The sequence below is a fragment of the Cherax quadricarinatus genome, chromosome 24 (assembly GCF_038502225.1).
Source record: "Cherax quadricarinatus isolate ZL_2023a chromosome 24, ASM3850222v1, whole genome shotgun sequence".
NCBI classification, from domain to species: domain Eukaryota; kingdom Metazoa; phylum Arthropoda; class Malacostraca; order Decapoda; family Parastacidae; genus Cherax; species Cherax quadricarinatus.
In genome coordinates, this window is record NC_091315.1 from 9,112,266 (window position 1) to 9,138,536 (window position 26,271).

Sequence of the window (26,271 nt, forward strand, 5' to 3'; positions counted from 1 at the left end):
GCAGGGCAAAGCTCGTGATCATGGGTGACTTTAACCACAAGGAGATCGATTGGGAGAACTTGGACCCACATGGGGGCCAAGATACATGGAGGGCTAAGATGATGGAGGTGGTACTGGAGAACTTCATGTACCAACACGTAAGGGACACTACAAGAGAGAGAGGAGAGGATGAACCAGCAAGGCTGGACTTAGTATTCACCTTCAGTAGTGCAGATATCGAGGACATCACATATGAAAGACCCCTTGGGGCCAGTGACCATGTGGTTTTAAGCTTCGAATACACAGTAGAGCTACAAGTGGAGGGAGAAGCAGGAAGGCCAGGACGAATGAAGCCAAACTACAAGAAAGGGGACTACACAGGAATGAGGAACTACCTGAACGGGGTTCAGTGGGACAGAGAACTGGCAGGGAAGCCAGTTAATGAGATGATGGAATATGTAGCAACAAAATGCAAGGAGGCTGAGGAGAGGTTTGTACCCAAGGGTAACAGGAGTAATGAAAAAGCCAGGATGAGCCCATGGTTTACCCAAAGGTGCAGGGAGGCAAAAACCAAGTGTGCTAGGGAATGGAAGAAATATAGAAGGCAAAGGACCCAGGAGAATAAGGAGAACAGTCGTAGAGCCAGAAACGAATATGCACAGATAAGAAGGGAGGCCCAAAGACAATATGAAAATGACATAGCAGCGAAAGCCAAATCTGACCCGAAACTGTTGTACAGCCACATCAGGAGGAAAACAACAGTCAAGGACCAGGTAATCAGGCTAAGGAAGGAAGGAGGAGAGACAACAGGAAATGACCGTGAAGTATGTGAAGAACTCAACGAGATTCAAAGAAGTGTTCACAGAGGAGACAGAAGGGACTCCAGAAAGACGGAGAGGTGGGGCACACCACCAAGTGCTGGACACAGTGCACACAACCGAGGAAGAAGTGAAGAGGCTTCTGAGTGAGCTAGATACCTCAAAGGCAATGGGGCCAGATAACATCTCCCCATGGGTATTGAGAGAGGGAGCAGAGGCGCTATGTGTACCCCTAACAACAATATTCAATACATCTATCGAAACAGGGAGATTGCCTGAGGCATGGAAGACAGCAAATGTCCCAATCTTTAAAAAAGGAGACAGACATGAAGCATTAAACTACAGACCAGTGTCACTGACATGTATAGTATGCAAAATCATGGAGAAGATTATCAGGAGAAGAGTGGTGGAACACCTAGAAAGGAATGATCTCATCAACAGCAGCCAGCATGGTTTCAGGGACGGGAAATCCTGTGTCACAAACCTACTGGAGTTCTATGACATGGTGACAGCAGTAAGACAAGAGAGAGAGGGGTGGGTGGATTGCATTTTCTTGGACTGCAAGAAGGCGTTTGACACACAGTTCCACACAAGAGATTGGTGCAAAAACTGGAGGACCAAGCAGGGATAACAGGGAAGGCACTACAATGGATCAGGGAATACTTGTCAGGAAGACAGCAGCGAGTCATGGTACGTGGCGAGGTGTCAGAGTGGGCACCTGTGACCAGCGGGGTCCCGCAGGGGTCAGTCCTAGGACCAGTGCTGTTTCTGGTATTTGTGAACGACATGACGGAAGGAATAGACTCTGAGGTGTCCCTGTTTGCAGATGACGTGAAGTTGATGAGAAGAATACACTCGATCGAAGACCAGGCAGAACTACAAAGGGATCTGGACAGGCTGCAGACCTGGTCCAGCAATTGGCTCCTGGAGTTCAATCCCACCAAGTGCAAAGTCATGAAGATTGGGGAAGGGCAAAGAAGGCCGCAGACGGAGTACAGTCTAGGGGGTCAGAGACTACAAACCTCACTCAAGGAAAAAGATCTTGGGGTGAGTATAACACCAGGCACATCTCCTGAAGTGCACATCAACCAAATAACCGCTGCAGCATATGGGCGCCTAGCAAACCTCAGAACAGCATTCCGACATCTTAATAAGGAATCGTTCAGGACCCTGTACACCGTATACGTTAGGCCCATATTGGAGTATGCGGCACCAGTTTGGAACCCACACCTAGCCAAGCACGTAAAGAAACTAGAGAAAGTGCAAAGGTTTGCAACAAGACTAGTCCCAGAGCTAAGAGGTATGTCCTACGAGGAGAGGTTAAGGGAAATCAACCTGACGACACTGGAGGACAGGAGAGATAGGGGGGACATGATAACGACATACAAAATACTGAGAGGAATTGACAAGGTGGACAAAGACAGGATGTTACAGAGATTGGACACAGTAACAAGAGGACACAGTTGGAAGCTGAAGACACAGATGAATCACAGGGATGTTAGGAAGTATTTCTTCAGCCACAGAGTAGTCAGTAAGTGGAATAGTTTGGGAAGCGATGTAGTGGAGGCAGGATCCATACATAGCTTTAAGCAGAGGTATGATAAAGCTCACGGCTCAAGGAGAGTGACCTAGTAGCGATCAGTGAAGAGGCAGGGCCAGGAGCTCGGACTCGACCCCCGCAACCTCAACTAGGTAAGTAACTAGGTGAGTACACACACACACACACACACACACCAGAGAGCAACAAGAAAAACCAAGAGACAGGAGGAGGAAAATGCAAAGGAAGATTGGGCAGCAGAGCTCATAAAAAGGGATCATGAATGGGAAAAGAAACTAGAAGAACTTAGCATGAGAATGGAAGAGGATAGATATGGAGAGCAGGAAGTGGGAGGTGCATGTCAAAGCAGCAGAAGCTAGGATACAGAGTTTAGAAGAGGAATTGAAAAATCTGAAACAGCCTAAAGAATTAAAGAACATTTTGGGATTGACAACAGAGACTGCTACCTCAGCCACAAATAAGGGGACTGTAGGGAAAGAAGGGGCACAACTGCATGGAGATGCTCTATCAGAGGAGACTGTAGCAAATGAAAGAGCTAAGCTTTATGTGGAGGCCCTAACAGACAACAACAACAGCCCAAGGAAAGCCGAGAAGGGAAAATGACAGGCCACTGAGCCCAAGTACATTAGCCAGTGAAACTGATGAAAGGAAAGCTGCAGTGGAGGAAACCAAATTAAATGAGGGGATACACAGGGATATGCAGTGGGAGAATGAAAGGGTGAGGTCAGTCTTTGTGTATGGGCTCCAGGAAGTCGAAGGGGAAACATATGAAACAAGAAAACAAGGGGAAAAAAAAGCAATTGAAAGCATCATGAAAGCAATAGGAGAAGACGATATGACCCAGCTGGAAAATTTTCGGAGAATAGGGGGGTTTGTAAAAAAAAGAACCCAGCCAGTGAGAGTGACCTTCAAGGCAGAAGCGACTCGGACCAGGATCCTGCAGGAGAAAGCACGATTAAGGGACATGACGGCATACAGGAAGGTGTATCTCGACCGCGACAGAACACAAGAAAGGAAGAAACTGAGAGAGATGGTACAAAGGCGAAAGGAGGAAAGAGAGGGGATGGAGAAGACAGACAGGAGATCCCAGACCCAGGAAGAAGATCAAACACAGCCTCCCTCACAACTTCCTATAGAAGCCTCCCAACCAGGTCAACCCCAGTGCAACCAAACACTCTAAATCAAAACGCCCATGCCACATCCAATGCCCCCACCCACTACATTACAAACTTCACCCTTACAGCAACAACCCATAGTTCCTTACCAGGTCTCCCACTTCCCCAACCCCAATATACTTCCCAGACCACATTCTTAGAAAAGTTGAAGGTGTGGTATACAAATGCAGATGGAATAACAAACAAGTATGAGGAGTGGCACGAAATAATCAAAGAGACATCCCCAGACATAATAGCACTCACAGAAACAAAACTCACCAGAATAATAACAGATTCAATCTTTCCATCCGGATATCAAATCCTCAGGAAAGACAGAGGGAGGAGAGGGGGAGGAGGAGTTGCACTGCTCATTAAAAACCAGTGGGGTTTTGAGAAAATGGAAGGAATGGATGGCATGGGCGAAAGGGACTACTTAGTAGGAACAATCCGGTCTGAGGGACATAAGGTGATAATTGCAGTAATGTACAACCCACCACAGAACTGCAGGAGGCCAAGAGAAGAATACGATGAGAGCAACTGAGCAGTACTCAGTGGTCAGTCGTCACGTGAGGTCACAGACCCTGAGCTGCTTTGGGGATTAGTGTGGACGGTTACAAAGCATGGCTTGCTTCTGCAGTGTTTTAAAAATTGAGGTTGGAGAGTTGAAGGAGGAGGTCTTGCTTCTCTAGGAGGAGATTAGGAGGTTGAAGGTCCACCTCAATGGGTCTGGGAGAGAGTGTGAGGTGGCTGGAGTTGTGGGGAATGAGGCTTCTAGCAGTGAGGTGCAGTCTGTCTCTCACTGTGAGGAGGCTGTAGTTGGGGAGGTAGCAACGGCTACCAGCAGTGAGGTGCAGTCCAGCACCTGCTACAAGTGGCGAGTGGTTCACAGTAATGGAAGGCGCATCAGAGTAAGGAAAGTTAAGAGTGAAGATCTGAAGGTAGGAAATCGCTTCTCTGTTCTTCAGGATGAATGTACTTCAGTGGCCAGTGAAGGTAAGGGTACTACTGCCCCTGCTAATGGAGGTAAGCGCATTCTTGTGGTTGGAGACTCTCAGGTAAGATACATTGACCGTGCTTTTTGTAATAGGAATAAGAAGATGAGAGATAGAGTGTGCTTCCCTGGAGCTGGTGTTGGGGACATTGTCAACAGGCTGGATAATATCATGTCAGGTAATGGGAACAAGCCCATTATCTGTCTCAGTGCTGGTGGAAATGATATTGGGAAGGGTAGGAGAGAAGAGCTGCTAGATAAGTACAGGTCAGCTATAGATTTCATTAAGTCTAAGGGAGGGATCCCAATCATATGTAGCATCTTGCCTAGAAGGGGAGTCGGAAATGAATGGTTGTCTAGGGCAATTGGTGTAAATTGCTGGCTAGACAGATACTGCAAGGAACTTGCAATCCCATTCATTGACAACTGGAACAACTTTTATGGCAAACATGATATGTATGCAAGGGATGGGGTACATCTCTCTGGGGCTGGGGTGGTAGCACTTGCAGACTCGATTGAGAAGGCCATTGGTGAAATGCCTATGATTTTAAACTGATGGAAGATAGAGGTATGGGTGTGTGTGGGAAACAAGCAGGTTGCAACACTTGGGTTGGAAACAGTAAATGTATAAAAGGCATTCAGCATGAAGTTATCAATAAAGACAATAGATCAGGTCAGCAAACAAAGGGGGACAGCAGAGGGCAGCAAGGGACTAGCTCCCTTAAGGTTTACTATACTAATAGCAGGAGTGTAAGTAATAAGATAGATGAGCTAAGATTAATTGCAAGTGCAGGAAACATAGATATTATTGCTATAACAGAGACCTGGCTCAATCTGAAAGATAGAGAGATGCCCTCTGAATGTCACATACAAGGCTATAAATTATTCCACACTGACAGGGTCAACAGGAAAGGTGGTGGAGTAGCGATGTATATCAGAGACAATTTAAATTGTTGTGTTAGACAAGATATTAAATTAGAAGCGTCAGCCACTGAATCTGTTTGGTTACAGCTTCTCGAGGGCCGAGAAAAACTAATTTTGGGTGTGATTTACAGGGCCCCAAATCTTGATAGGGAGTGCAGTAAACTTCTATGGGACGAAATTCGTAAGGCATCTACATACGAAAATGTTGTGCTAATGGGAGATTTCAACTATAGACAGATTGACTGGAGCAATTTGAAAGGAAATTTAGAGTCAGGTGACTTTCTTGATACGATCCAGGATTGTTTTTTAAAACAGTTTGTGACAGAGCCAACTAGGGGAAATAACCTCCTTGACTTGGTTCTTGCCAGTAGGGAAACACTAATTAATAATCTTGAGGTTAATGATGAGCTTGGGGAAAGTGATCACAAATCACTCAGTTTTAATATATCATGGAATTCCCCTAATAATGGCAATCAAGTCTCCGTCCCTGACTTTCGCTTGGCTGATTTCATAGGACTGAAAAATTACTTAGGTGGGCTGAATTGGAATGACCTGACTAAGGGTCAGGTAGGTGGTGATGGTTGCCGATATGATGCTTTCCAGGGCATAGTTCTAGCTGCTCAGTCAAATTATGTTCCAAATAGGGAAATCAGATCAAACAAAAATGATCCTAAATGGATGAACAATAGATTAAAATATCTGATTGGTCAAAAGAGAGGCATATATAGGCAAATCAAAAGAGGAGAGGGGCAATTGAGAAATCGATATATTCAGTTAAAGAGAGAAATAAAAAAGGGAATTAGAAAAGCAAAAAGAGATTATGAGGTTAAAGTTGCAAGAGAATCGAAGACTAACCCAAAAGGATTCTTTCAGGTATACAGAAGTAAGATCAGGGACAAGATAGGCCCACTCAAAAGTTCCTCGGGTCAGCTCACTGACAGTGATAAGGAAATGTGTAGAATTTTTAACACATACTTCCTCTCAGTTTTTACACAGGAGGATACCAGCGATATTCCAGTAATGATAAATTATATAGAACAGGACGATAATAAACTGTGCACTATTAGGGTCACAAGTGACTTGGTCCTTAGGCAAATAGATAAATTAAAACCTAACAAATCCCCAGGCCCTGATGAACTGTATGCAAGGGTTCTAAAGGAATGTAAAGAGGAGCTTAGCACACCTTTGGCTAATCTTTTCAACATATCACTACAAACTGGCATGGTGCCAGATAAGTGGAAAATGGCAAATGTGATACCTATTTTCAAAACAGGTGACAGGTCCTTAGCTTCGAACTATAGACCAATAAGCCTAACCTCCATAGTGGGAAAATTTATGGAATCAATAATTGCCGAGGCAGTTCGTAGCCACCTTGAAAAGCATAAATTAATCAACGAATCTCAGCATGGTTTTACAAAGGGGCGTTCCTGCCTTACGAATTTATTAACTTTTTTCACTAAGGTATTTGAGGAGGTAGATCATGGTAATGAATATGATATTGTGTATATGGACTTCAGTAAGGCTTTTGACAGGGTCCCACATCAGAGACTATTGAGGAAAATTAAAGCACATGGAATAGGAGAGATTTTTTCCTGGATAGAGGCATGGTTGACAAATAGGCAGCAGAGAGTTTGCATAAATGGGGAGAAATCAGAGTGGGGAAGCGTCACGAGTGGTGTTCCACAGGGGTCAGTGTTGGGCCCCCTGCTGTTCACAATCTACATAAACGACATAGATGAGGGCATAAAGAGCGACATCGACAAGTTTGCCGATGACACCAAAATAGGCCGTCGAATTCATTCTGACGAGGACATTCGAGCACTCCAGGAAGATTTGAATAGACTGATGCAGTGGTCGGAGAAGTGGCAGATGCAGTTTAATATAGACAAATGCAAAGTTCTAAATGTTGGACAGGACAATAACCATGCCACATATAAACTAAATAATGTAGATCTTAATATTACGGATTGCGAAAAAGATTTAGGAGTTCTGGTTAGCAGTAATCTGAAACCAAGACAACAGTGCATAAGTGTTCGCAATAAAGCTAATAGAATCCTTGGCTTCATATCAAGAAGCATAAATAATAGGAGTCCTCAGGTTGTTCTTCAACTCTATACATCCTTGGTTAGGCCTCATTTAGATTATGCTGCACAGTTTTGGTCACCGTATTACAGAATGGATATAAATTCTCTGGAAAATGTACAAAGGAGGATGACAAAGTTGATCCCATGTATCAGAAACCTTCCCTATGAGGATAGACTAAGGGCCCTGAAACTGCACTCTCTAGAAAGACGTAGAATTAGGGGGGATATGATTGAGGTGTATAAATGGAAGACAGGAATAAATAAAGGGGATGTAAATAGTGTGCTGAAAATATCTAGCCTAGACAGGACTCGCAGCAATGGTTTTAAGTTGGAAAAATTCAGATTCAGGAAGGATATAGGAAAGTACTGGTTTGGTAATAGAGTTGTGGATGAGTGGAACAAACTCCCAAGTACCGTTATAGAGGCCAGAACGTTGTGTAGCTTTAAAAATAGGTTGGATAAATACATGAGTAGATGTGGGTGGGTGTGAGTTAGACCTGATAGCTTGTGCTACCAGGTCGGTTGCCGTGTTCCTCCCTTAAGTCAATGTGACCTGACCTGACTAGGTTGGGTGCATTGGCTTAAGCCGGTAGGAGACTTGGACCTGCCTCGCATGGGCCAGTAGGCCTTCTGCAGTGTTCCATCGTTCTTATGTTCTTATGATCGACACACTAGCCGAGGTGGCCAGGAGAGCACACATGGGGGGAGCAAAGTTACTAGTTATGGGTGATTTCAATCACAAGGAGATTGACTGGGAAAACCTGGAGCCCCATGGGGGTCCCGAAACATGGAGAGCCAAGATGATGGATGTGGTACTGGAGAACCTCATGCATCAACATGTTAGAGACAATACCAGAGAGAGAGGAGAGGATGAACCAGCAAGGTTGGACCTTGTATTCACCATGAGTAGTTTGGACATCGAGGGTATCATGTATGAAAGGCCCCTGGGAGCTAGTGATCATGTGGTTCTGTGCTTCGACTACATAGCTCCAAGTGGAGAGAGTAGCAGGAATAGGCTGGGAAAAACCAAACTACAAAAGGGGGAACTACTCAGGCATGAGGAACTTCCTTCAAGACATTCAGTGGGAGAGGGAACTGACAGGAAAACCAGTACAAGAAATGATGGACTATGTAGCAACAAAATGCAAGGAGGCAGAGGAGAGGTTTGTTCCCAAGGGAAACAGAAATAATGGGAAGAACAGAACGAGTCCTTGGTTCACCCAAAGGTGTAGGGAGGCAAAAACTAGGTGTACTAGAGAATGGAAAAGGTACAGAAGACAGAGAACTCAGGAAAATAAAGAAATCAGCCGAAGAGCCAGAAACGAATATGCACAGATAAGAAGGGAGGCTCAGAGACAATATGAAAATGACATAGCATCAAAAGTAAAGACTGACCCGAAGCTGTTGTACAGCCACATCAGGAGGAAAACAACAGTCAAGGACCAGGTAATCAGACTGAGGAAGGGTGATGGGGAATTCACAAGAAACGACCGAGAGGTGTGTCAGGAGCTCAACACAAGATTTAAAGAGGTATTTACAGTGGAAACCAGTAGGACTCCAAGAAATCAGAACAGGGGGGCACACCAGCAAGTGCTGGATGAGGTACATATAACCAAGGAGGAGGTGAAGAAGCTGCTATGCGAACTTGACACCTCAAAGGCGGTGGGACCAGACAACATCTCTCCATGGGTCCTTAAAGAGGGAGCAGAGATATTGTGTGAGCCATTAACAAAGATCTTCAGCACATCATTTGAAACTGGGCAACTCCCTGAGGTATGGAAAATGGCAAATGTAGTCCCAATTTTTAAAAAGGGAGACAGACATGAGGCACTAAACTACAGACCTGTATCACTAACGTGTATAGTATGCAAAGTCATGGAGAAGATCATCAGGAGGAGAGTGGTGGGGCACTGGAAAGAAACAAGTGTATAATTGACAACCAGCACGGTTTCAGGGAAGGAAAATCCTGTGTCACAAACCTACTAGAGTTTTATGACTAGGTGACAGAAGTAAGACAAGAGAGAGAGGGGTGGATCGACTGCGTATTTTTGGACTGCAAGAAGGCCTTCGACACAGTTCCTCACAAGAGGTTACTGCAAAAGCTAGAGGACCAGGCACACATAACAGGAAAGGCACTGCAATGGATCAGAGAATATCTGACAGGGAGGCAACAACGAGTCATGGTACGCGACGAGGTGTCAGAGTGGGCGCCTGTGACAAGCGGGGTTCCACAGGGGTCAGTCCTAGGACCTGTGCTGTTCTTGGTATACGTGAACGACATAACGGAAAGGATAGACTCAGAAGTGTCCTTGTTTGCAGATGATGTGAAGTTAATGAGAAGAATCAAATCGGACGAGGATCAGGCAGGACTACAAAGAGACCTGGACGGACTACAAGCCTGGTCCAGCAACTGGCTCCTTAAATTTAACCCTGCCAAATGCAAAGTCATGAAGATTGGGGAAGGGCAAAGAAGACCGCAGACGCAATATAGTTTAGATGGCCAAAGACTGCAAACCTCACTCAAGGAAAAAGATCTGGGGGTGAGTATAACACCGAGCATATCTCCTGAGGCGCACATTAATCAGATAACTGCTGCAGCATACGGGCACCTGGCAAACCTACGGATAGCGTTCCGATACCTCAGTAAGGATTCGTTTAAGACTCTGTATACCATCTACGTCAGGCCCATACTGGAGTATGCAGCACCAGTTTGGAATCCACACCTAGTCAAGCACGTCAAGAAATTAGAGAAAGTGCAAAGGTTTGCAACAAGACTAGTCCCAGAGCTACGGGGATTGTCCTATGAAGAAAGGTTGAGGGAAATCGGCCTGACGACACTGGAGGCCAGGAGGGTCAGGGGAGACATGATAACGACATATAAAATACTGCGCGGAATAGACGAGGTGGACAAAGACGGGATGTTCCAGAGATGGGACACAGACACAAGAGGTCACAATTGGTAGTTGAAGACTCAGATGAATCAAAGAGATGTTAGGAAGTATTTCTTCAGTCATAGAGTAGTCAGGCCATGGAATAGCCTAGAAAGTGATGTGGTGGAGGCAGGAACCATACATAGTTTTAAGGCGAGGTATAATAGAGCTCATGGGGCAGGGAGAGAGAGGACCTAGTAGCAATCAGCGAAGAGGCGGGGCCAGGAGCTGTGACTCGACCCCTGCAACCACAAATAGGTGAGTACACACACGTCTACAAAGAGAACTAGACAGGCTGGACGCGTGGTCCAGCAACTGGCTCCTAGAATTTAACCCCGCCAAATGCAAAATCATGAAGATCGGAGAAGGGCAAAGAAGACCTCAGGCAGAGTGTAGGCTAGGCGGCGAAAGACTGCAAACCTTCCTCAAGGAGAAAGATCTTGGGGTGAGTATAACACCGAGCACGTCGCTGGAAGCCCACATTAACCAAATAACTGCTGCAGCATATGGGCGCCTGGCAAACATGAGTATAGTATTCCCATTCCTCAGTAAGGAAGCATTCAAGACTATATACTGCGTACTCCATACTGGAGTACGCAGCACCTGTTTGGAAGCCACACCTGGTCAAGCACGTCAAGAAGTTAGAGAAAGTGCAAAGGTTTGCAACAATGCTGGTTCCAGAGCTAAGGGGAACGTTCCACGAAGAAAGGTTAAGGAAATCGGTCTGACGACACTGGAGGACAGGAGGGTCAGGGGAGACATGATAACGACATACAAACAAAATACAGCTTGGAATAGGTAAGGTGGACAGAGACAGGATGTTCCAGAGATGGGACACAGAAACAAGGAGTCACAATTGGAAGTTGAAGACTCAGATGAGCCAAAAAGATGTTAGGAAGTATTTCTTCAGCTACAGAGTTGTTAGGAAGTGGAATAGTCTGGCAAGTGATATAGTGGAGGCAGGAACCATACATAGTTTTAAGACGAGGTATGATAAAACTCATGGAGCAGGGAGAGGGAATACCCAGTAACGGTCAGTGAAGAGGTGGGGCCACGAGCTGAGTCTCGACCCCTGCAACCACAATTAGGTGAGTACACACACATAGGTTAACTGGGGATGGATTTGAGCCCTGGTATTGAAGGCAGGACAGCCCTCTTTTCACTCATATTGTTCAATGTTATTTAATTTTATCTTGGACTGTAATAATGTAACGTTGCCTGGTGACGTGTTGGCTAAAGCTCTCCCTTCACACGGCGAGGGTCTGTTCGATTCCCAGCGAGGGTAGAAACATTGGGCGAGTTTCTTTACACCGGTTGTCTATGTTCACCTATGAGTAAAATGGGTATGTGGGAGTTAGTCGACTGGTGTGGGTCGCATCCTGGGACAAAACTGACCTAATTATGCTCAGCATAACAAGCGGCTTTCTATATAGTAGTATGTCACTGATGTCCGCTAGGCCTATATACCTTGTACATGTACTTTTAGTAAATATAGATATTATTATTATTATTATTATTATTATTATTATTATTATTATTATTATTATTATTATTATTATTATTATGTAAAAAAATTAAATTCGTTCTGTACTTAAGAACATACTGATCAATCTGTTCTGTTTAATTTATATAAATTATTTCACTTGTCAATTATCACGATGAATAATGACATATCAGATCAATTACTAACTGACTTTATACATCGACACCATGCCTAACCCTTCTAGGGTAGGGTAGGTGCCGGAGCTTGTAGCTCACAAGACTGTCATTCCCATTAGCGCCCTTGGGGCGGGGATGGCAGACCAGAGAGGCCTAGCTTGTGGCTAGGCCTGGGGACAATTGGTCCCAAAGATAAGGTATTTGTGCCTCCTCCCTTGGGAAACTTAGGTCTCAGACACTCCCTAAAGAGGGAGCCAAGGCCAGGCCACCACTTGGAAAAGGCCCGGGCCGGGAGAATACCGGCTAATCTTTAATAAGAAGAATAATGACTTTATACATAACTGAATATTTCTTGCACATAGGTTTTCTTGAATAAATATAATGATATGAAAGTTTTACATGACCAAACTTTAAATTTAGACATTTATTTTTTACGTTTTCACGAATTTTTTTTTACAATACCGATAAAAATTTGTTTTATATAGGAATAAAAAAAAAACACGTAATGCGTATCAGTAAGTCGTAAAAAAAATATATGTTACTTATTCTGATTGAACAATTATAGTTTAAAAATTTAAATTTTACCTTTGGAAGTGAGGCTTCTCAGTAGTTACTAGTGTTAGCAACTTTGTTGATAATTTTAGTTGAGTCAGGAATAATAAGAATCCTAGTTATTTATTATTATTATAATCAAAAAGAAGCGCTAAGCCACAAGGACTATACAGCTAAGAATCCTAGTGATCTCCAAGTTTACTTTGACGGTTTAGTAGCTTCCTGATTAGTGGGGACACAAATTTGTGTGTGGGGGGTAGAATTTTTTTTATATTTTATTTAAAACTTATCACAATACAATGATGAATAAAAGCATAAAAATTATGGCCACAAGCGGTCCATTCACAAAACTCACAATATACAATATCACCGCAACAGTACTACACCAATACTAATGAAACTAACACCTGCTGCACAGCTCGTAACAATCACTCAATACCTGCAATATGCAGAATTAAGAACCTGTGCTGCAACACAGATGTCGTAAACACCCCCCCCCCCACCTCTACACACTTTGAAAAACATAATCACATTACCCCCCCCCCCCCAAAAAAAAAAAAAAATTGTAAATGGCCACAAATTAGACAAATCATGACACATCTTTTCACATTAAGTAAAAAAAAAAAAATTCAAATCCTTGTTTGTACAGGAATACCAACTTGCAAATGTCATAACTAATTCTATAACACACCGTTAATTTTATATTTCCATACACTTGTGACGATTACCAATAAAATTGGTAGTATTGATCATGGCATAGAATTTTTTACCTAAATATCCCCCCTTCACTGCAAAGTAAAATAACTAGTATCACCAACAGATTGGCATATATACAAACTTTTACTAACGTTCAACAGATGTTACATTACTATTTTGACAATGGAGTGTCTCACCACCCCAAAAAGTATTTACATTATTATATTTCCCTAAAAAAAAAAAACAGAAATTTTACTATACATGAGGGTTTTTTAATAACCACTAAATTGTTCATCTGTTATATAATGAACTAAGCCATAAAGATAAATTAACCCTAGGCACCATTTTACCTTACATCTCATCTTGATTTCCTCATAATAACGCCAAACACAGGGAGCTTTCTTATCTTTAAGAACATTACTTTCACACACCACACACTGCATTTACACACATTCACCTCCATACCCAAAGCCATTCACACTTGAACACATAGTTTTACTTGTTCCATTCCTGCAACAGCAACGAAACTTTATATCATTACACAGTGATTGAAAACAAGCTATGGAAATAAATATCTATAAACCTTGTACACAGAAACAACACAACAATGTTTATTCGTAATTATACAAAAATGATATACAGTAGGGCTAAACATTGGCCACCAAAAAACCACCAATAACACGGTCTCGCTGATGTTAACATACACACTATAACATTGGAATCAACCAATCTCTAGACTTACATGCAGCATGTAACTTAGCATTATTAACTTCCTAATTTTTTTAACAAGGCCTTAAATTATACATTCATAACCAGAAGAAAAAACCTTACACACTGGAATCAGACAAGTTATCATCCTACCATAATCCCATTAACTTCATACCATCCACCCTCTCATTCACTAAAACCATCCCCATACATACCAACACCCCCTAAAACCCTTGAAAAACCGACTACCAAAGGAAACCAGTCCCCTACATGGTTATTACTGCGCCAATTGCAGGAGACGACTGACCGTAAGCTCACGGTAGTTCTCTGGAAAACAAGCTCCCCACTGATCCCCATAAATAAGTTTGTTCCTACCAGCAGTCCTGTATATACGCGCCACAATTGCCTTAATTAGAATCCTACCCCCAGCATCTCTCATTACCCATGAAATATACAGAAAATCCACTACCACATAATCGCCCGTTTTACCTCCCTTGATACCCTTTTCACCTCTAATGTTAAAGCTCTCAGGGTCGCTACATTACCCCCACCCAGCAGACAAAAAACCCTCGCCAACCACATTCATACCTCCCTCAATGCTTCACAAAAATAAACGGCATGAAATGCTGTTTCCAGCTCACCACAGTGGCTGCAGGACGGTTCCCACACCAAACCCATTAAACTCAAAACTGATTTCGAAGCTAGGATCTCCATCATGAAACTGTATACTAACTCCCATACCCTAGGCATTAACCTGAGCCTTCGGAAGTCTTCCCATATCGTCCCCCAATCATACAATGGATAGACCGATACGCCCTGCAGCATTTCCATCCTCCTATTCAATGATACCAAAAGTCCCACTTTAAGTCGCACCACCTCTTTAACCAATAACAAAACCCTCAGCATATCTTCACATTCAATTAACTCTTTACCTCCCCACCATCTCCACACATCCCCCATCACCTTCCCCACTCTAACCCCTCTTTCCCCTCCAGCCCTGACGAATTTCTGTTTTACATATATGGCTTTCACCCTCGGCCCCCAAAGCTAAAAGGCCCACTCTCCCTCTGCGCACATTCGACATCACCACATGCCCTCCCAAAACCCCAAACATAACGTAAAGCCCGTCTCTGTATTTCTTGTAAGTCCTGTGTCCTCAAAGGATACACTTCCGCTATACCCCAAACCTTGCTATAAACCAGCGAATTAAATATTACCGCCCTCTGCTGTAATGTGACATTTCCCACCCTTAAACCCCGTAACCTACTCACTGCTTTCTCTACCACCCGCTCTGAATTTACCTGTCTAGCCTCCTGCGTATCCACCATGTATAAAACTCCACAAATATTTAGCCTATCCACCACTGCCCACCCAAACTCCAACCCCAAGTCCCCCCCAACCCAAGAACCTACCTCCAGTAAACACGATTTCACCCTATTTACTCGCATGCCAGACGCCTCCCCAAAAAGCCCCAACACCCTCCACACCGTACGCAATCCCTCCACCCCTTCTATCAGGATAGTGGTGTCATCCACATACCCCACAATACCTAAGCATCCCTCCCTCTCCCCATTTAACGTCCCCACCCCCTCAACGAGCCCATAGAACGGATGCTGCAAGCACGCAAACAGAATTTGAGAAAGAGAGCACCTCTGCCTCAATTCCCTCTCCATTTTAACCAGCTTTCCCAATCTGCCATTAACTTGGACCTCTACCATGGCCGATGAGTATAGCGTATCGACCCACCGTGCCACTCCCATTCCAAACCCCAGACACAACAAACAAGCCCTCGAAATTTTTATATTCACACAGTCACATGCATTCTCCCAATCAAGACCCAAAAGTCCTTCCCCCTCGCAACTCTCCAAAAAGTCCCTTATGCGCCCATGCCCAACTCAAATACTTCTTCCCAGTATGCCCATCTGACTCCTATGTATAACCTCACCTATCACCTTCTTCATCCTATTACCTAACATCTTTGCAAAAATCTTGTAGTCGGAACACATTAGTGAAATAGCTCTATACGCGCTTAAAACACTTCCCACTTGCTTTTTGCGAACCAATACAACCACTCCCATGCTTTGTGTCTGACCTAGCTTGCCCTCCCGTAGCATACAATTCCTAGCCCCCACCAGACAAGTCTTAATATGCTCCCAGTGAACTCTATAAAAATCATATGAAATCCCATCTATGCCCAGCACTTTGCCAGTACTCATGTTGAACACTGCCTCCTCAACTTCCTCCATGCTAATCTCTCCTCCCATCTCCATCCTCTCCTCCCCTTTCTGCCCTAACCCACTCCCCCCTCAACACTTCCTCAAAAGCATCGCCCTCCTCACCCTTTCTCCATTTCTCTCGAAACCAGAAATCAGCATAATTACTCGTGCCTTCTGTAGTAGTAAGCACCAGACCATTATGATATCCACCCACATCCTCACTCGCCTATAATTGCAAAATAGTTGACTCCTTCTACCTGACCCTAAAACGTCTTAAAACACGTTTATTCCCCCACAATACAGCCTCCAATCCCGCCCTCACACGCACCACATCAAATCTGTCATTATGTATTTCCGCCAGTCTACCTCTAAGTTGCCTCACGGTCCCATACTGCCTCCCCCCTCCCTCATAACACTCGTTCAGCTGACATTCCAAATAATTCTGTAACCCATACCTCCACCTGGCCTCTTCCCGTCCCCTATTTTTAAAGAATCCAGCAATACCCGGCTTAGCTCGCTTCTCCCACCATTCCAAGACACACGACCCCACTTCCCTTGATCCCCAAAAAGAGTGCCACCAATCCCCAAAAGCATCACACATCCCCTAACCCTTCACGATTCTCGCATTTAAAATCCAATAACCAGTGTGTATCCTAACCATACCCTCCCAGTCAAGATCCACAATAACTGCCCTATGGTCAGGAAACCCCACATCGAAAATCCTAACTCCCAGAATGCGTGTTGCCTCCGTAGCATAGAGCCTATGCAGTCGTGCAGCATAACCCCTTCGTACAAACGTGTACTCAACCCTCCAACCACCTCTCCCAACTACATCTAAAACTCCCACATCCCCAACACATTGCGTAAAAACCCCAACACACACCCTGCCCCCCTCGGTTCCACATCACCCTGTCGTATGACACAATTCCAATCTCCTCATATAACAGTGACTAAAGGCAATCCCCTCAAATAAAAAAGCAAAACATCCCTCACGAAAGTTACCTTAACTTTTTTTTTGCATTGCTGTCCGCCGGAATGTATGCTCCTTTAAAACAAATCCTTGTCTCACCTCACTCTCCCTCTACCCGCACCACAATCCCACCCCACCTCCTCCCACCCCAACACCCGCAAGGGACTGGTTTCCTTCACTGCCACAGCGACCTCCCCTTTTAACCTCACCGATCCACTCACATACAACTTATATCCCTTCAAACGCAACTCACATCCAAACTTGTATTTATGCTCCTGTATGAAACAAATATCCACATCAAATCTCCTCAAAAACCATTCCATCCACACCCTCTTAACCTCAACTCTCAGGCCGTTAACATTAATAGTGACAACCTTGAATTATTACAGTAAAGGTGGCTTCCCCCGCCGCCTTTGAAGGTTGCTCGAAAGATTTGGCTGCTGACTATAGCCACGTTTGGCACCTGGTCTATCCAGACCCCCGATCCCCCCCTTTTCCTTTGACTCTTTCAGCACCACAGAACCGTTGCCACCATTCTCCGGGAGATATAGCACGTTCTTCCTAGTTTTCTTTCCAGATCTCTGCCCGAGCGTTAAGACGTCTTCCATATCCAACGTCCCAGCTGCTCGTTTACGTGAGCCTCCTTCTCCACATGGTGCATCAGCGTCCATGTCCTCCTGGTGCACCTCAACCACCACCGTGTGCTGCTTACCCTCGTTGCACAAGGTGTCCTCACACTCTGGTGCAGCTGCTGCCCCCACCAATGCCCTCCCGTCCTTCTCCCCATCTTGACTGTCTTCCACCTCCCCCAGGAAGTCTTTCAAGACCTCTTCCAACAGTCCATCCTTTTGCAAGTCACTCCTGTCAACAATCACTTCAGTAGATGTCCGCTCAGACACCGTTCCCACAGGTAATGCGGCGCACGCTCCCATCTCCGACTCCGCTCTTTCGACTTTTTCACTCCAACTTCCAGATGCCTGCCCTGCAACTTCACCTGTCCCAGGTACCAAAGCGTCCAGCTGTTCCACCGTTGTTAGCGCCTGTCCCCTCCGTCCCTGCCGTTGGGCTGCCATATGGTCGTAAGACCCGCACAGCCTACATGTCCTGCATTGTCCTGCATAGTATACATAAACCTGATTTCTGAACTCTTACATCAAAACGTATGACGGTATAGGTTGTCTCAATGTCATCTTCAGGGTGAAGGATCCCTCTGGCAGCCCCATATAAGGCCCATCCTTCCACACTCCCAACTCCGCCAAATGAATCTTGCCATATCTACGGAATGCCGACACATCATATTCCAAGGCCTCAAAGGGGACATTTCTCACCTTTACCCACATTACATAGCTTGATATGTCATGTAGGCAGACCTCCAATGCAGAATTAACGTTCATTCTTTTCTCTTGAAACGTGTCGACTATGCTGGAGTAAAACCCAACACTCGTGAACTTGATGAATATCCTCGTCACTCCATTCACTGCTACACCATACAGCTCTTAATTTGGTATGTCATACACATCGTGGATGATACTAGGCAGAAGCACCTGCATTGAAGAACTGCTGAGTGTTCCGCAGACCAGCTCCACACAGACCGTGTTTACATGGCGTCCATGTCCGTCCGCCATATTGGGTACTAAGGTACACCAACCGCCACCAGGGGACAACAATGGCAAGCTCAGAATGCCTCCCCAGTGGTCGAGAGACGAATGGGTAGAATTGCTTGACTGACTATAGAGCTTACAGGGTTGGTTTTGGGATTGTCATTGACTGTTAAATTGGTTAAAATAAGTGAAAATAGTGATTAGTTTAACATATTTTAGCAGTTTTTAGGTTGGTTCTGATTGTTGATCTGGGAATTTCTTTGTTCCATTGGTTAGTCTAGAACATACTAGTGTTGGTTTTATCAGCGAAAGTGACCCAAAATGGGAGTCACAGTGGCTTCACCCTCCCCTGAAATGTACCTAGTGTAACTAATTCGTCAACAACTACTGGGGCAGCCCAAAATGCTTTAGAATGGTCTTCTAGACGAGAAATGGGGAAAAACGTCTATTTTAGTGGAGTGACGATGTATTCACAATAGAGAACAACGTTAGCATAGCAAAAGTCTAGTTACGTTAATAAGGGAGAGGCAAGAGTGTTTTAGTAGCTGGAATGACTACTTTTTTTTTTTTTTTTTTTTTTTTTGCGACTCTGATTTGCAAAAGGAAATTATTGAGTTTAGTGTAAAATTAGCTGAAGGACCAAATTTTGAACTATTAACCGGTTGGTTTTTGGATTAAAATAGCCGCTTCGTGCTGTCAGTTTATAGTACTCAAATCACCCCAGTGAAATACACTAGATTTCGGTCTATTTGATGACTGAATTTGGCCGGACATACCGAAAAATGAATATCTTTGGCTGAATTACCCCTGCAGTTAATACTCCAAAAAGTTATTTTTGCTCAGCGTAGGCCTCTGGTGACCTGTAAATCGATCTTAATAGTCACTCATGCTGAAATCACAGCAGGAAGGCGAAATAACTCATAAATCACAGCTGGAAGGCGACATAACTCATAAATCGAAGACAAATAGCCGACGCAGTTAACAGGAAGCAAGAATCCTGGCTTTTGTCCCTTTCTATTTGATGTTCAGAAATAAGGTGGGAATCCGCTTGACCGTTGGTGGTAAGAGAGGCACATCCCAGATTCCCTTGTTAGGTATAAAGACATATGCTCAGCTAATGTGGCATTTTATTGTAGCAACGTTTCGCTCTCCAGAGTTAAAGTTGTTACAAACAATACAAGGACACAAAGGATACATGTAGTTAATAATAGTCGAAGTAAGAGTAATAGTAGTATAGTAGCAGTAGCAGTAGTACCAGTAGCAGTAATAGTTGCAGTAGTAGTATTAGCAGCAATAATAGTAATAACAGTAGTAGCAGGAGGACTAGTAGTTTAATTCTGTTTGATGTGGCGATTAAGGATGTTTCAAGGCAGTTTTGTGGTGAGAAAAAGTTGCCATATGAGAGGATTTTTTTTTTTTTCAAAACAGTGTGATATGAGGAGGGAGAAGTATATGGAGAGAAAGAAAGAGATTAAGAGAGTAGTAAGGGAATGTAAAAAGAAAGCAAATGAGAGAGAGTGGGTGAGGTGTTGCCAGTAAATTTTGCTGAGAATAAGATAGTTTTGGAGTGAAATTAATAAGTTGAGAAAGCCTAGGGAACGAATGTATTTGACAGTTAAAAATGTAAGAGGAGAGTTTTTAAATCTGGAATTAAATTATTATTATAATAATCAAGGGGGAAGCGCTAAACCTGGAGGATTATACAGCGTCTGGGGAGAGGATGTGGAAGGCATTCAGGCTTAATTCAGGGAACTGGAGCACAGATCCAATTCCCTAAATCAAGAGCCCCTCACCAACATCAAGGAACCTTCCCTGAGGGGATCTGGAATTAAAGGTATCTGAAGATGGGAAGAATGTTTTGAGGAACTGTTAAAGGTTCATGAAGAAAGGGAAACTGTGATTTCGTGCATTGCCCAAGGAGGTATAACACATTTTAAGAACCCAAGTAAGGAGGAACACTGCAGTAGACCTGTTGACCCATACTGGGCAGGCCCTTCACAAATCCAACCCACTAACAGAATATTTGCCTAACCCACTTTAGTTCTACCCTAACAATAAGCTCTGATAAATCCACTAGCTCATGTGCAAGTCCCACTCAAATATTTCCATCCCTTCTCACTCACGTATAACAATAGTGTTCATATTTGTATGTTATTATTCTTTTTATATTCATTAATTTTCCTAAGGAGGAGCCAGCCTTGGTAAGACCTACTAAAGATCTTACAGGGGTGAGTAAGCCTTCACAAGTGGCGACTTTGCCAGGATTACTCGACTGAATCAAGATTCAACTCCATCTCGAATCTACCATTGGACCTTCAACGCTGCATACCACAGACGGTTACTACCAGCCATGAGTAATCATTATGGTAGGACTACAGTACAGGTATTTAAAAGATTTGGTGATTGTTTGTCTCAATTTATTGTAAGTCGAGTCAAGGCAGGAGATTTTAGTTAATTCTGTCATCTTTTGTTTTGGAGCTTGGAGCGATTTGGAGGAATAGGCTCTAGGGACCCGGTATTTTCCAGTGACAAATTGTTTCATTGAGCTCTATTATATCAAGGGAACTGTTGTAGAACACACTTGATTTGTTGGTGAAGAGATTGGATGGTCAAAGGACCCCATTCAACTTACTGTTTGGTCGGAGCCGGCATAGAACCCTCCGATTTATTTACAGTTTGAGAGGAGCAGGAATTGAACCCTCTGTTTTCTTTGATACCCGTCTCATTTTCCCCTGGTAGTTTAAGTTATTTTTGCAAGTATAGACGAATACCAGTTTTGGATGAACACTGGGAGTAAGTTAAGAATAACGGGGAAAAAATTTAGTAGTTTTCATTAGTGCTAAGATCCAGGAAAGAATTGAAAGAGAAGAGAGACAGAGAGAGAAAAAGGAGAGAGAGAATTGAAAGAGAAACTCAAGACAGAAAGAGAGAGAAGGCAAAAAGGAGCGTGATAGACTTGATTGTGAGGAGAGAGCTAAGTCCGTGAGAGTTGCGAGAGAGACAGAAAGATCGTGAGGTAGAGAAGGCACGCCTTGAATTAGAAAATAAAAAATCCTTTACACAACAACAATTAGAGGAAGGAGTAATTGAACATCATATAGCTAGTTCACATTGTGCAACAACTAATTTACCACCCTTCACAGAGGGTGAAGACATAACTTCATACATTATTAGGTTTGAAAATACCGCTACCCTCTGTGAATGGCCATCTGACACCTGGGCTACCAGGTTAGGTATGTTATTTTCCGGTACAGCTTTGAATACCTATGCAACTTTGTCGCAGGATATCATATGTAATTATAACCTACTTAAGAAGGCAATCCTTAAAGCATACCAAAAGACCACAAATTCTTATAGAAAACATTTCAGATATGCCACCTTACAGCATGGCCAAAACTTTTAGCAGTTACGGGTAACACTCGTTTGTTCGACTTTTGGATAGAGAGTTCAGGAATTGATCAGTTATGAATCCCTTAGAGACTTCATGGTTGCTGACCAGTTCCTGACAGCTCTTCCCCACCAGATACGAACATTCATTAGAGAACGTACCCTGATTAAAGCTGAGGAAGTTGAGGGCGCTGACTTGTATGCTGAAGCTCACAATTCCTATAAAGACCTAAAGGGATCGATTCCTAAGGGCAATGGTTCACCTGAACCAAAGGTTAAGAAGCCTACAGTAGAAAAAAAGCCACCAGCTATTATACCAACATGTCATCGGTGTGGTGGTATCGGACATAAACGTCCAGATTGTCCTTCCAAGAAAATAGGGAAAGTTGGCAGATGTTTTGTTGCCGGTAATGACCAAGCACCCTTCTGTTCGGGAACAGTTAATGGTATAAAAGTCTCAGCCATATTACGTGACACTGGATGTACGTGCATCGTAATTTCGGACAAACTGTTCCCTAACTTTAAAACCTCTCGTGTGTCCTCTATTCTTTCAGACTACTTGGGCCGTGAAAATACTTTTCCTACAATACGTTGTTACTTGAAAACTTAAAGTGCAGGCATTGTACTTCCCATTTCCAGGACTCAAGTCCGGCTACATAAAATAACCGGTTTCCCTGAATCCCTTCATTAAATATTACCCTGCTTAACAATTCGCAAACAGGCCTCGTTGTCCACTGCATGTCAAAGGAATCGAAGAAATAACTTTCAAAACGAGCTTGGTGCCCGGGGGTATGGGGAAACATCGTCTGGCTCCAGCTGGACACCCATAGTTGGGTAAATCTCCGTGGTAAAGTACTGGTTACTCTGATACAGAGTTGGCAGGTTCGAGTCCTGCTGTAGACATAAAGACAACGTTTGAGTTTTCCCTGAGGTACGTTTATTGTCTTCTCTGAGGATGAGGGTTCCCATTCCAGTTCTAGAGGTGGTAGCTCCCTATATTATATATATATATATATATATATATATATATATATATATATATATATATATATATATATATATATATATATATATAATATAATCCTTCTACTAATATAATAAAGGCTGCATTCGCATTGAGGTGTGCCTCTCTGAGTATCCCAAAAGTAGGAATTTTAAATAAATATTATTGGTTTCAGGGTTGCATTCAGTAGTTCATACATTTAAACCCTATAAACCAAGCAGAGCATAGTAACAGGTTTACCTCTCCACCTTGTCGATATCAACCACCCACAAAACACGAATAAACAAACGTACCTTAAGGAGGATCTCCGACAATTCTCCCGACTGAAGGAGGACCTTGCCTGAGGCAACCTGCTCTCCGGCGTGAACGATGGCGGCTCTGATGGTCAGGGGTTCAGAGGTGCTGAGTGCCTCCACAGCTACCCTGTACACCGATCCCGGCACCACGTTGCTGCCACCTATCACAACCCACTTCCTGCAACACAAACAAGGAAGGCATTGTATTAACCCATGCACCACACTGCTGCCACCTACCACAGCTTACTTCCTGCAACACTATCATGAAGGGTATATTATTTTTAACCCCAGCACCACAGTGCTGCCAACATCCACAACCCAATTCCTGCAGCACAACATTGTCGGTATTTTAGTCATTCTCAATTACTTCTACCCACCACAACCCCACTTCCGCAACACAATCGCAATTAGTCATACAGTGAACCCGGCACCACACGGCTGCCATCCACCAAAATTCAGTTTCTGCAAACACAGTCAAAGTGGGTACATTTGAGACACTGGCGCCAGGCTGCTGCCACCAGCCACTGTCCACTTTCTTTAAGTCATAAATGGTACGTTAGTGACCCTGACACTACACTACACTTCCTGCAACACAGCCATGGAGGGAACTTTATTTGAGATCCTTGTGCAGGACTGTTAGGTTTTTGTTTACCTAATAAATTTTATTATTCAAGTTTTGTGCATTTAAACATTATTGAGAGAAGATTTGTATTTGTTTCCTTGTATTACTTTTGTCTTATCAATATGCAGCCTTTGGCAACGAATTGACGACATTCCTAGCTCATACGTACGACACACCTGTTATCTAGTTACTACTTACTAGACACCTTGTCAAGAATTACGAAACAATTACCCTCAAGATATGAGAAGCATCACCACGATTTATGATTTGCTTTAAAATGTTCCAGATTATCAAACTTCATCACCGGTGATACACCTATTAAGAACAATTACCATGCAAAATAGTTGGTCTGAATCAAAACAATAAAAATTCTGTTTAATAGTCATTAAAACTAAAATGTAATTACGGCACACAAATGAATCTAACAATGATGCAATATCTAATGAAGCTGTTAAAATAACAGTTATAAACGTACAAATAATACAACTTTGTGTGGGCCAATTAATGGATGAAGACTTTCACCTAATACCTTTATCTGACAAAATACAGAGATTCAGAACTGAAGAGGTCCAATCTCTTTAATGTTGCTCTCAAAAATGTGAAATCCTTAGATTTAAGAGGCTGGTTGTTTAAGTAACAGTGATACCTGATTGCAAACAATAAAATATATTCTAAAGAGAATGTTATTTTATAGGAGTTAGATGAAGTCAACATAACTTTTCCTACCCTTGATAACGAAGCGTGGATATATTAAATAAATTGGATTATCATAATAAGTCAATAATATTATAGATCATTTAGACTTCTGTATGCTGACATAAGTCGTATTTGAAAAGAGAAAGTAAATTAACTTGAATATTACGTAATATTAAAGACAAAATTGAGGTACTAAAGTATAATGAGGTATTTGCAGCTGTCTTATACCAGAAGTAATGTATAGTTTGCTCAAAATACAGGAACTAGGCTATCAAACGTCCTGTATTATATTGGAACTTTTAATTACAATTTTGTCATTTTTTTCTACGATTATTATCTCCTTTTACAAAGAATAATTACAAAGCAGCGAATTCTACTGAATTTGTAAAAAAAATAAAAAAGTTTTTTTTATTTATGGAGAAAGTTTTATGGGTAGAATAGATTGATTTATTACAATCATGCGCCGCTTGACGACGGGGATACATGACGAAAAATGAGTCGTTAGGCTATTTCGTCGTTGTGCGAAGGTCACAAAGCAGGACTACTTAACTACTATGAGCAAAGGTTCACTTGGACAAGTACCAATGTATGCAAAGGTCCGGATACCTTTTTTAAATAACGTTTCATTAAGCAAGAAAATATGGCGTTTCATATTACTGCTCTTCACTAAGGCAATTGTTTCTCAACATATGAGGCAAAGAGGCTTAGAACTGCTTGTGGGAAGAATTAAAGCATAACTACTGTATCCATTTTTCCTTGAAGGAACCATTTTCATCATCAAACTTTCTTCTTTTTTGTGCATGCCATGTCTCTCTTAAAAAGATATGACTTGTTTAGCAATAAATATCTAGAGCATTAGACCTTACACCTTTCTGCTTTGTATTGGACTGATGAAGCCACTGTGTGGCGAAACGTTTCCTCAATAAAGATTCCCATATGTTGCATAAGTGTCTCAGTCTTCAATTGTCGGGGTTTTTAAACCACTGATCACATCTGTCAGACTGCAGCATCATGGGATCTTGTTTACAAAAAATTCTTCAAAACTTGTCCAACCTTTGGACGAAGAGCTACTTAGACTAGTGGATGATACCACTATGACCCCGCCTCCTCCTGCTTCGCCTCGCCTGACTACAATATATAAGCCACGTCTACGGTCCGATGTTGTACATTCTACAATATTGATGGACAGAACACATCGACTCCAGGCTAAGGGACTGATTACCTCAAACTCCTCCTTACACCTTTCTGCTTTGTATTGGACTGATGAAACCACTGTGTGGCGAAACGTTTCCTGAATAAAGATTCCCATACGTTGCATAAGTGACAGTTGTGATGAATGGTTCGGAAAACCGACAAGTTGAAGATTGATACACTTATGCAACATATGGGAAACTTTATTCAGGAAACGTTTCGCCACACAGTGGCTT

General features: G+C 43.0%; 1 protein-coding gene across 1 annotated transcript in view; it reads right to left on the reverse strand.

Annotated features, from left to right (window-relative positions):
* LOC128690803 (CD109 antigen-like) overlaps positions 1–23,698 on the reverse strand; it is a 223,204-nt gene extending 199,506 nt beyond the window's left edge. The window contains exon 1 of the mRNA XM_070088158.1: positions 23,524–23,698. The gene's annotated coding sequence lies outside the window, so the exon portion shown is untranslated. The remainder of the gene's footprint in view (positions 1–23,523) is intronic.
* Between the last annotated feature and the right edge of the window lie 2,573 nt (positions 23,699–26,271).